The sequence below is a fragment of the Bufo bufo genome, chromosome 11, assembly GCF_905171765.1.
Source record: "Bufo bufo chromosome 11, aBufBuf1.1, whole genome shotgun sequence".
Lineage (NCBI taxonomy): Eukaryota > Metazoa > Chordata > Amphibia > Anura > Bufonidae > Bufo > Bufo bufo.
The window spans coordinates 18,598,782-18,609,326 of NC_053399.1; the positions used below are offsets into that span (position 1 = coordinate 18,598,782).

The window sequence follows — 10,545 nt, forward strand, 5'->3', positions numbered from 1 at the left end:
TTCTGGGGTTCCGTTCCGTGCCTCCGCAACGCAAAAAGATAGAACATGCTCTATCTTTTTGCAGAACGGAGGGATCGCGGACCCATTCAAGTGAATGGGTCTGCGACCCCCATGCGCCTGCCCCACGGACGGTGCCTGTGCATTGCGGATCGCAATTTGCGGTCCACAGCACGGGCACGGGCTTCAACGAGCCCTTAACTGATCCCTGCTACTGGGTTCAGGCTTCATCTCTACCCTGCTGGCTCTGCAGGTCCCAGGTCCCCCTGCATTAACATCCGACTAGGTCAATTGACTGCTGCAGCCAATAACTGGCCTCAGCGGCGACGCGTTACCCATGTATTATGTCACCAGATCATGTGACGGAAGGCTGGCACATTACTGCTGCAGCCAGTCATTGGCTGCAGAGGTCACATGATCTGACGTCAAACCAGATGTTGACGCTGGGAGGCCTGAAACCTGCAGAGCCGGAGGGACAGCGATGAAGCCAGAACCCAGCAGTGGGTATCAGGTAAATATAGGTGTAGTCCGGCCATGGTGTAGGGTCAGCAGAGAAGGTAAACAGAAGTGAACGACTCCTTTAAGCTGAAAATGCATCTCATTGGCTGCAGGCAATGAAATTAGATTGCAAGCTCTGCTGCTCGGATAATTTTTCTTTTTTCCATCCTGACATTGGGCCAGATTTATCATTAGCTCAGGTCAGAATAATGGAGTGAAAAAGTCCCAAAAAAGTCCCAAACGCTAAAACTGCGCACAAATTTGCGACTTTTTTCTGCTCTGCACTATGCTCGCCAGTTTTCTGAAAGTGGGCGTGTCTTCTTATGTAAATGAATCTCTAGACAGATTTACTATTGGGACTATTTTAAAAAGTCGCAAAAAAGTCGCAAAAAAGTCCCAATTTCACTCCAGTGAGGACCATGCTTATCTTATGAGACTTTTTAATAGAACATGCGACTTTTTCATAAAAACGTGCGACTTTTTCGTAAAGATGTGCGACTTTTGTAAAGCTGCTTACTGACGGATAAACTGCTACCGTCAAACCACATTTATTACAGTCTTAAAGGGCCGATCATAAATCTGACTTGGCTAAAACTGACTTTAGCCATATGTTAAAGTGGAGTGAGCTGTCAGAGTCATGATAAATCTGGCCCATTGTGTTTTTGCTGGTTTGGCCTCCGGTTTTGCACACTAGATGGCTGTCTTGACTTCTCCATTTATAGCATAGAGACATGAAGATACGTAAAATGATGGGGGTTCTCTTACTTCGGCATTTGCACAGTAATAATTACGCTACATAAACCTGATTAAAACAGACGAGCTTGGAGCCTTAAAGGGCCAGTTTCAGAAAAATTGCACCAGCCTCGCCTTAGAAAAGTCACCTTTTGACCGGTGAGGCCCCCGAAGTGTTAAGTCAATCTACTAAACTTTATTAGTGACTTCTGAGCTCTCCTTGTGACGAAACATAACTCACATCTCCACTCGCAGCTCGGCTAATTGTTTGTGGGGTTTACGTGGCATTTTAACAAGGACAAATGTGACCCAGAATCGGCTTATTACTCTGCATTGCATGACCTCCATTTCTAACGGATTTCTAAAATATTATTTTGTTTTATTTTTTTCTTTTCTTTTCATTTTATTTATTTTTTAGTTATTAGTTTTCTGATTTATTGATGCAAATGACCTTTAAAAAAAAAAAAAAGTATCCCAATTCATTTGGCAGAGCAACCTCTTTCTGTAGATGCCATTTTTTGTACCCCTCTAAGACTCAACCGTATTAATCCAGATATACTGCCTGGTAGGGCTCATCATGCTGATTAAAACAATACCTTTCTTTTGTCTGTATGATAAACAGCTACAGAGAAATCTGCATCTTATTCAAATGCAAATGAGCAATTGGAGCACCAGGGGGCAGGGCTGAATCCTTGGAGCACTGTTTTGTACCATCCCCTGTGCTCTGCACATACCCCCATCCCCTTGATTGACAGGGCTAGACATCAGCATGCAGAGGGCAGAGCTGTGTCCTAGCATGTACATATCATATACACTATGTACTATAGCTTTACCACACTGAGATCTGCTCAGAAAGCTAATCTACATATTACTGCTTTATTCACACACACAAGATATCATTATACAGACATCAGTAATGTGTGTTAGCTTATAAGCATAGAAATAACCTATAGGGTAGTGCTATAGCTTGGGAGTATAGTGGTTTAGCCTGTATATAGACATCCTAGGTTCAAGTCCCAGGCGAGACATAACTTTTCTTTCTATTATTTTTTTTCCTTTTTATTTAAAACTATATTAAAAGGCTATATTATAATAAACATTATATAATCATATAATAATAATAATAATAATAAGGCCTTACTATATTGAGAATAGTTTTTTTTTGCTGATGCCTATTACCTATTTATTCACAGACACAATATATAATTATAAAGAAACCAGTAATACAGTATTTCTTAGCCTTCTCCAAAAAACTTTATTCTCAATATGATAAGGACATAGACTTTTCTTATGGGATAAATGTGGAAGAAAAATAATATCTGAAGAAAAAAACTTCAAAGTCTCTCCTAATATTCAAACCTGGGATATCTACATGCAAAACCAACAGCTTAACCTCTAAGCTATAGCATTACCGCATAGAGATTTATGTTATTTCTATGCTTATAAGCTGACTCATATGACCAGTGAATGTATAATCATATATTGTGCTTGTGAATACAGCAGTAATATGTAGATTAGCTTTCTGAGCAGATCTCAGTGTGGTAAAGCTATAGTACATAGTGTATATATTGTGTAGATGCTAGCACACAGCTCTGCCCTCAGCATGCTGATGTCTAGCCCTGTCAATCGAGGGGATGGGGGAGTGTTCAGAGCACAGGGGTGTTACATAGCAGTGCTCAGAATATTCAGCCCCGCCTCCTGGTGCTCAAACTGCTCATTTGCATATGAATATAAACGCTGATTCCTCTGTAGCCGTTTATCATACAGACAAGAGAAAAGTATCGTTTTAATCCACATGATCAGCCCTACCAGGCAGTATATCTGGTTTAATAGGGTTGATCCCGGTGACAGAGCCTCTTTAAGGCCTCTTGCACATGACAGTATTTTGTATTTGTGTCCGATCCACAATTTTTGTGGATTACATACAGACTCATTTATCTTTAGGGGTCCGCAAAAAAAAAAAAATGAAAGTACACAGATATCATGTATGCACTGTCCGCATCCATGTGTCCATTCCACAAATTATAGAACATATTGTGGACAAGAATAGTAATTTCTAGTGATGGTAGCAAGAAAAATGCGGATTGCACATGGAAGGTGACAGTATTTTGAGGATCCGTGGTTTGCAGACCGAAATAAGGACGCGGTCATGTGCATGAGGCCTAAATGTCATATTAATATAATTCAGCATGAAAAACTTTCCGTTGCAAAATTTTATATTCTCTTTACTTCATTATAATGGCTCCCCCTGGTGTTTAATCTGTACCGTAATGTGCATGTCCACCTGGTGGTTGCACATGCTCAGCTCCATCCTTCAACTGCCACCAGCTCTATCTACCATTAGAAGCTGTGACAGTTCATTGTGAGAGAGCTGCAGTAGAAAGGACGTGCCCCCTGAGCTATAGGGAGGGAGCTGCAGGAAAAAGAACACATCCCTAAATTGCACCAGAAAGTACACTCCCCTGAGCCACCAGCCTGAAGAGAATCTAGAAAAACATTTGGAGCAATCAATGGGGAGATCTCTGGATCCATGTGAGGTCCAGTGCTGGTTGTAGCGTTGTTAGGACGAGATTGTCATTGCTAACAAAGTTCCATCAGCAGAAAAGGCTTTAATTTTCCCTGCAGTATCAGAATCGGACCTCTGCTGATTGGTAAAGGGTTGTCTTCTCCGATGAGTCACGTTTTCTGCTTCATAGAACGCCTGGACGTTGGCGTGTCAGGAGAGAAACATCAGAGAGGAAACACCCTGAAGCCATCGCTGGAAGAACACAAGCCGGTGGGGGCAACGTTATGGTCTGGGGATGTTTTTGTGGCATTCTCTGGGCCGCTCATCCATGTGGAAGGAGCTCTCAACCGATCTGTGTATAAATCCTTCCTTGCAGATCACGTACACCCAAACATGCTGATTGTCTTCAATGGGGCGAATGGGATCTTCCAGAAAGACAATGTGACATGTCACACGGCTAGAAATGTCCGACATTGGTTGGAAGAGCGTGACCAAGACTTCAAAGTACTAACCTGACCCCTAATTCCCCAGACTTGAACCCAATTGATCATCTGTAGGAACACCTTGATGGTTGTGTTCGCTCTATGGATCCTCCTCCAGCAGCTGTGGGATGCACTGCAGTCAGCATGGATCCAGATACCGGTGACCACCTACCAGGACCTTATGGAGTCACTCCGGGCCCGTCTAGCTGCTGTCCGTGCTGCATATGGCGATTACTCAGGATATGAGCTTGTGGTCAGAATAATGGGACTCCCCTTCATTTCGCCCTCTAGGGTGGAGGAAACCCACAGAAACACAGGGAGAACATGTAAACTCCATGCAGATGTTGCTCCTTGTTAGATTTGAACCGACTACACTAGGTTGGCCATACTAGCCACTAAACCATTGTGTAAAAGTCATACAACATAAATAAATGACATAAGTTGGGCGTCTCCGTAAATGTACCGGCCAGCATAATAATGCTGTAAAAACAAGATTTAAGAAAAAGCCCAAAAATTGCTAAATGTTCTTTTTTCATTCCTCTAAAAACAAATAAATAATAAAAGATTTTTCAATGGAAATATTGCCATTTAGAAATAAAACTTATCCCTTAAAAGACAAGCCCTGATACAGCTATTAAGGCTCTGGTAAAGAGAGGGGGGGGGGGGAAAAAACGACCTGGCCATTAAAGGTTGAAGACTCAGGGTTAGAATCCCTAAAATTGGTGTAACTGAGGCCAGATTGGTTGTCACCCAACTTTCCCAGAAAGAGATATCATATCAAATTTCTGGATGGAAATGTTAGTACCTTGACAGAAGAAGATGACCCAGTGTTGTATTTAGATATTAGCACTTTTTTTTTTTTTTTTTAAGGAAAAGGCCATAAATAAAAGAATAATATATATTTTGATATTTTAAAAATTTAAATGATAAGTCCTCAGGATAGGTCATCGATGTAAGAAACTGGCCAACCCTTTACATTTTAAAATTCTGTTTGAAATCACAGAATTATTATACAAATTTTCCAAAACGTTTCTCTCAGTGAACTATTTGATACAATCCCAAAAATATAGAAACAATTTCAAATGATTTCCCTTAAAACGTCTCATTTTGCGGCTTTGAAAATCCATATAATGAGTTAATCAGAAAAGCAAACTGCGTTTAAAAAAGATGGTGAAAGTCATCTTTAGCAAGACCACAAAATGGTCAGCCTTTTTATGGTGCTGGCGGTGGAGGATATGCCTGTAATAACACGAGGCGTAACGATAATAACAGACGCTCCGGTTTCGCGTAGGACAGGACGAGAGACCTATAAACACGTTAAGAGGTTATCCCGGGATTACAATGGACACTAAGAGCAATTCTGGAAGTGTCAGGCATAATCCTGGTTAATAAAACAGAGACATCGCTTCATGTGGACGGAAGTTGGACGCGCCGGGAAGAAGGGGGGGCGGGGGGGGGGGGGATATTTTGACCGTTCTCCTATATGTCTATATTTGTTGCTGTTGAAATGAAGTAAATGAGGGGTTGGTTTTGTGATATAAGACGCGAGGGTATTCCATTACATTTTGGCTGCGTTGTACCGACGCGTTTCATCTCCTGGACGCACTTCAGTGGAGGATTGGTAAACCATAATTGTGCATTCCATTTGGAGCAGAAATGTTAAAACGATACAAATATCTGAACGGATCTAGAAGAGGAGCGCTCTCATTACCTCATCTTCAGCTGCGAGATGCCACATGGCTTACATTTTAGGTCTAATTAACCCTAAGCCTCGGCTGGAGATCTATCGGAGCAGCAGAAGTGGGTGACGTGTTATTTTTTATACTTATTCTATATATTGTAACATTACTGTGAAATTCCAATATGGCACTACGGAAACCGGGTGACGGGTAATCAAACTTTCCAGGTCAATGGGAAATTGAACTCTAGATAAGTTGGTAACTGTAGTATGCCAGCAGTGGACATCATCCAGAGCTGATTCGAAGTGATGCCCAATGAGGTGCAGAGATTGGTAAGTGCACCAGTTGCCCAAAATGGTCTCAAACATTATCAAGTATCATGACTAGCACAAATCCTCATAAGAAATTGTTTTTCAAATGTTTTAGTCAGAAGAACCTCTATGACTGGTAACTGCCCCAGTTACTGCTCCCTTCCCAGTCTGAATATTTCTCCAGAACTCCCTGTCCTACCCTCACCTTCAGTTCTTGGATGCCTGACACCTCTACTCTACCTCTCAACCCACGAACAAATGTATATGTCCCCATGAGGATCAGTTCAGTAACAGCCCTCCAAGCCCCATAGCACATATATACATTTACAGCACTATCCCACCAGGTCCTATAGCAAATACCCACTCCACATATTACACCATCCCACCAGACCCAATGGTAGATAGTCACCCACTATTCCACCAGTACCCATAGCAAATATGTACCCTACTATCCAATCAGGCCCAATGGCAGATACTTAACCCTTTATTTCAAAGCTCATCAGGTCCCAACAGATACCTACCCCACTTATCCCATCATTCTATCTGGACCCATAACAAATACTTTCCCTACTATCTTATCAGGCCCAATAACAGATATTTATCCCCTTATTCTACATCTCACGAGGCTCCAAACAGATACCTACCTACCTTATCCCACCATTCCACCAGAACCCCTATCAAATACTTGTCCTACTTATACCATCATCCCACTAGGTCTCTTAGTAGATCTTATACTACCGCCTGCCCAGATGCAGTGGTGGATACTTATCCCTCTTATTGTACCGTTACACAAGGCCCCAGGGCAAATACTTGTCCCACATTCCACCAGTATATAAGTACCATCTCATTCCGCCATCCTACCAGGTTCCTAACATATACTTACCCTACGATCGTTCCTGGCCAAATGGAAGATACATCACCCCTGTATTCCACCATCTCACCATACCCTATAGTAGATATTTGCACTAATACCCTACCAGGCCCAATGGAAGATATGTACCCCTCTTACTGCACCCTCACACAAGGCCCCATAGTAGATACTTGTCTCATGTCTCCCTAGACACATTAGCATATATGTACCACCTTATTTTACCATCCCACCACAGATAGTTACCCTGCCATCTTACTTGACCAAATGGAAGATACATAACCCCTTTATTCCACCAGGCCCCATAGCAGATACTCAACCCATTTCCAAAGTATACCACAGACTTCACTCAAACATGTGAGGTTGACCTAAGAGGACTTGTAGATTAAAATGACTCTATTCACCCATTTTTGTATACTGTCATCGGTCTGTTATAGGCAACATCGTACTAAAAATTAGAATAGCCCTACTTGACTAGTTACAGTATAAAGCAAACATTTGCAGTGGACACAAACATGACCTTTTGATGGGTTACATAAACCTCTCCTTTGGTACTTTACTAGTAAACGTCAATTGCCGGTTTAGATCTGCACATTAAGCTTTGCCTGTAGGACCGGGCCAAGAGTGTGGTGAGACCACTAACATGATTTTAAGTATATAATTATCCTAAAATGAAGCTCCACGAAGTTCCAGAGATGAAGGGAGCAAAGACAGAGATGCCAGTATGTTAAAGACATATCAACAGATGTATCTGGATAGAAGAGATGGCACATGGGAAGGGCCATGTGTCCATCCTGGTTATCAAAGTCCTAATTTTGAGGGAATCTGTTAGTAGGTGAAACCTGTTCAAATTGGGAAATCTATGTGAATGGGGAGATGGTGGTTGTATTTGGGATGAGGTGGATAGACCACCACTGTACCAGTCCTCTCTTCAGCAGTATTTTTTTCCTCTCTTCTATTCCAGTCTCCACCTCTCCCACCACTCTCCTCCCTGCACTAGTCTCTTCATCTTCCCCAGTCTCCTCCTCTGCACTAATTTCCTCCTCTTCGCCAGTCTTCTCTTCTGTACAAGTCTCCTCTCCACCAGACTCCTCTGTACCAGTTTCCTCCTCTTGGTGGCCTCTTTATCTCCAGTCTCCTCCTCTCCTACCAGCCTTGTTTTCTTCCACCGACTTTGTTCCAGTGTCCTCCTCTCCCACCAGTCAGTGTACATGTGAAAGCATAACCAACGTCCCTCTGGTTTATCCACCAGGAATGCAAACAGTCAATCTCATCAAACGATTAACATCAGGTGTTCAACAAGATTCCAAAAAGTAACATTTGACATCAGCATATCCTTCAATGGTTTCTTTAATCAAATAGATCCATAAAATGTACAAAAAGTGTGATAAAGTGTAACGCTTTGACTAATACCTAGTCTTGAGAAAGACTATGGGGGTCATTTACTGACAGATGTACACCACTTTTTTTCCTGCTCATGACATGTCTAGAAAAGGAGTTGTGGTGTGGGCGGAGAAGGGGGCTGGCCGGCTCATTTATCAATTTCTACGCCTGTGTAAAAAATGGCCTTAATCCACACCAGCCCCCTTGCAGGCGGTAGACAGGCGGTAGATACACCGAAGTTATGTAGAGGCTGGTACCGCTACATAAATTTGGTGCATACACCGCCAGCTGAAGGAGTATTAAGAGTGGCGCCTTAATAAATGACCTCCTATGTATTAATCGAAGTACATTTTATGGATATTTGATTAAAGAAACAATTGGAGGATATGCTGACGTTGAATGTTACTTTTTGGACACCTCTCCCACAAGTCTCATTATTTTCTCAGTCTTTTGTTCCACCATTGTACCAGTCCACAAATCTCCAACCAGTCTTTTCCTCTCCAACCAGTCTCTTCCTCTTTCCCAGTATCCTCCTTTGTTCCAGTCAGCCCTCCCTCCCCTACCATTCCCCTACTTTCTTCCAGTCTCATGTTCCATAAGTCTCCCCCTCTTCGCCAGACTCCTCCTCTGTACCAGTTTCCTCATCTTCATAGTGGCGTCTTCATTCCCAGTCTCCTCCTCTCCCACCAGTGTCTTTCTCCTCTCTAGTCTCCTCCTCCTTCAACAGTCTCCACCTATCCCACTAGACTCCTCCTCTGTACCAGTTTCCTCTTCTTCATAGTGGCACCTTCATTCCAAGTTTCCTCCTCTCCCACCAGTCTCCTCCTCTTCATTAGTCTCCTCCTTCTTCACCAGTCTCCACCTTTCCCTTTAGACTAACTCCTCTGTATCAGTTTAATCCTCTTAACCAGTGGCTTCTTCATTCTCAGTCTTCTCCTCTCCAACCAGTCTCCTCCTCTTCACTGGTCTTCTCCTGTCTCATTAGCCTCCTCCTCTCCCACCAGACTCCTCCTCTTCTCACTATTCTCTTCACTAGTCTACTTCTCCTTCACCAGATTCCTCCTCTCCCATCAGTCTCCTCCTTTTCACCAGTCTACTCCTCTCTCACCAGTCTCCTCCTCTCCCACCAGTCTCCTCCTCTTCACCAGTCTTCTCTTCTCCCACCAGTCTATCCCTCTTCAGCAGTTTCCTCCTCTTTTCCCACCAATTTCTCCTCTCCCATCAATCTGTTCCTTCTTCACCATTTTCCTCCTCTTCACCAGACTCCTCACCAGTTTCTTCCTGTGGCTTCTTCATCCGCTATTTTCTCCCACCACTCCTGCCCTCTTGCCCAGTCTTCTCCCTTACCACCATTCTCCTCCTTTATTCCAGTCTCCTCATCTCCTACCAGTCTAATTTTCTTTCCCAGTCTCCTCTTTTCTCATCATTCACCTCCTCTGTACTAGTCTGCTCCTCTCCCACCATTCTTCTCCTCTTCACCAGTCTACTCCTTTGCACCATTTTTCTCCTCTGTACCAGTCGTTTCTGCTTCTGAACATTCTTTTCTCCTTCACAATTCTCCTCTTTTTCACTATTCTCCTCCTTTGTACAAGTTTTCTCCTCTTCCATCAGTCTTGTTCTCTTGCCCAGTCTCCTCTTTTCCCACCATTCTCCTCTTCTTTTCAGTCACTTCCCCTCCCACCATTTTCCTCCTGTACACTAGTCTTCTCCTCTTCACCAGTCTCCTCCTCATCACCAGTCTTCTTCTCTTCACCAGTATTTTCCTCTTCACTAGTCTACTCCTTTTTCATCAGTCTCCAACTCTCCTAGGAGAATCCTTCTCTTCTCTAGTCTCCATCTCCTTCACCAGTCTCCTCCTCTTCACCAGTCTCCTCCTCTCCCAATAGACTGCTCATCTGTGTCAGTCTATTCCTCATTATCGGTCGCTTTTTCATTGCCTCTGTCATTAATCTCTTCCTCCTTAACTTGTCTTCTCCTCTCACACCAATCTCTAATTCCTTCATAAGTCTCCTTCTTTCCTACCAGTCTCCTACTATTCATCAGTCATTTGCTCTTTCACCAGTCTCCTTCACCAGTCTCATCCTCTCCC

At 43.1% G+C, this 10,545-nt stretch overlaps 1 long non-coding RNA gene across 1 annotated transcript; it reads left to right on the forward strand.

Annotated features, from left to right (window-relative positions):
• Positions 1–439: 439 nt before the first annotated feature.
• Positions 440–4,151, forward strand: LOC120982619. The gene is made up of 3 exons (XR_005774954.1): positions 440–508; positions 3,924–4,003; positions 4,110–4,151. It is a non-coding gene; the product is annotated as an uncharacterized LOC120982619 (long non-coding RNA).
• The last annotated feature ends 6,394 nt before the right edge of the window (positions 4,152–10,545 follow it).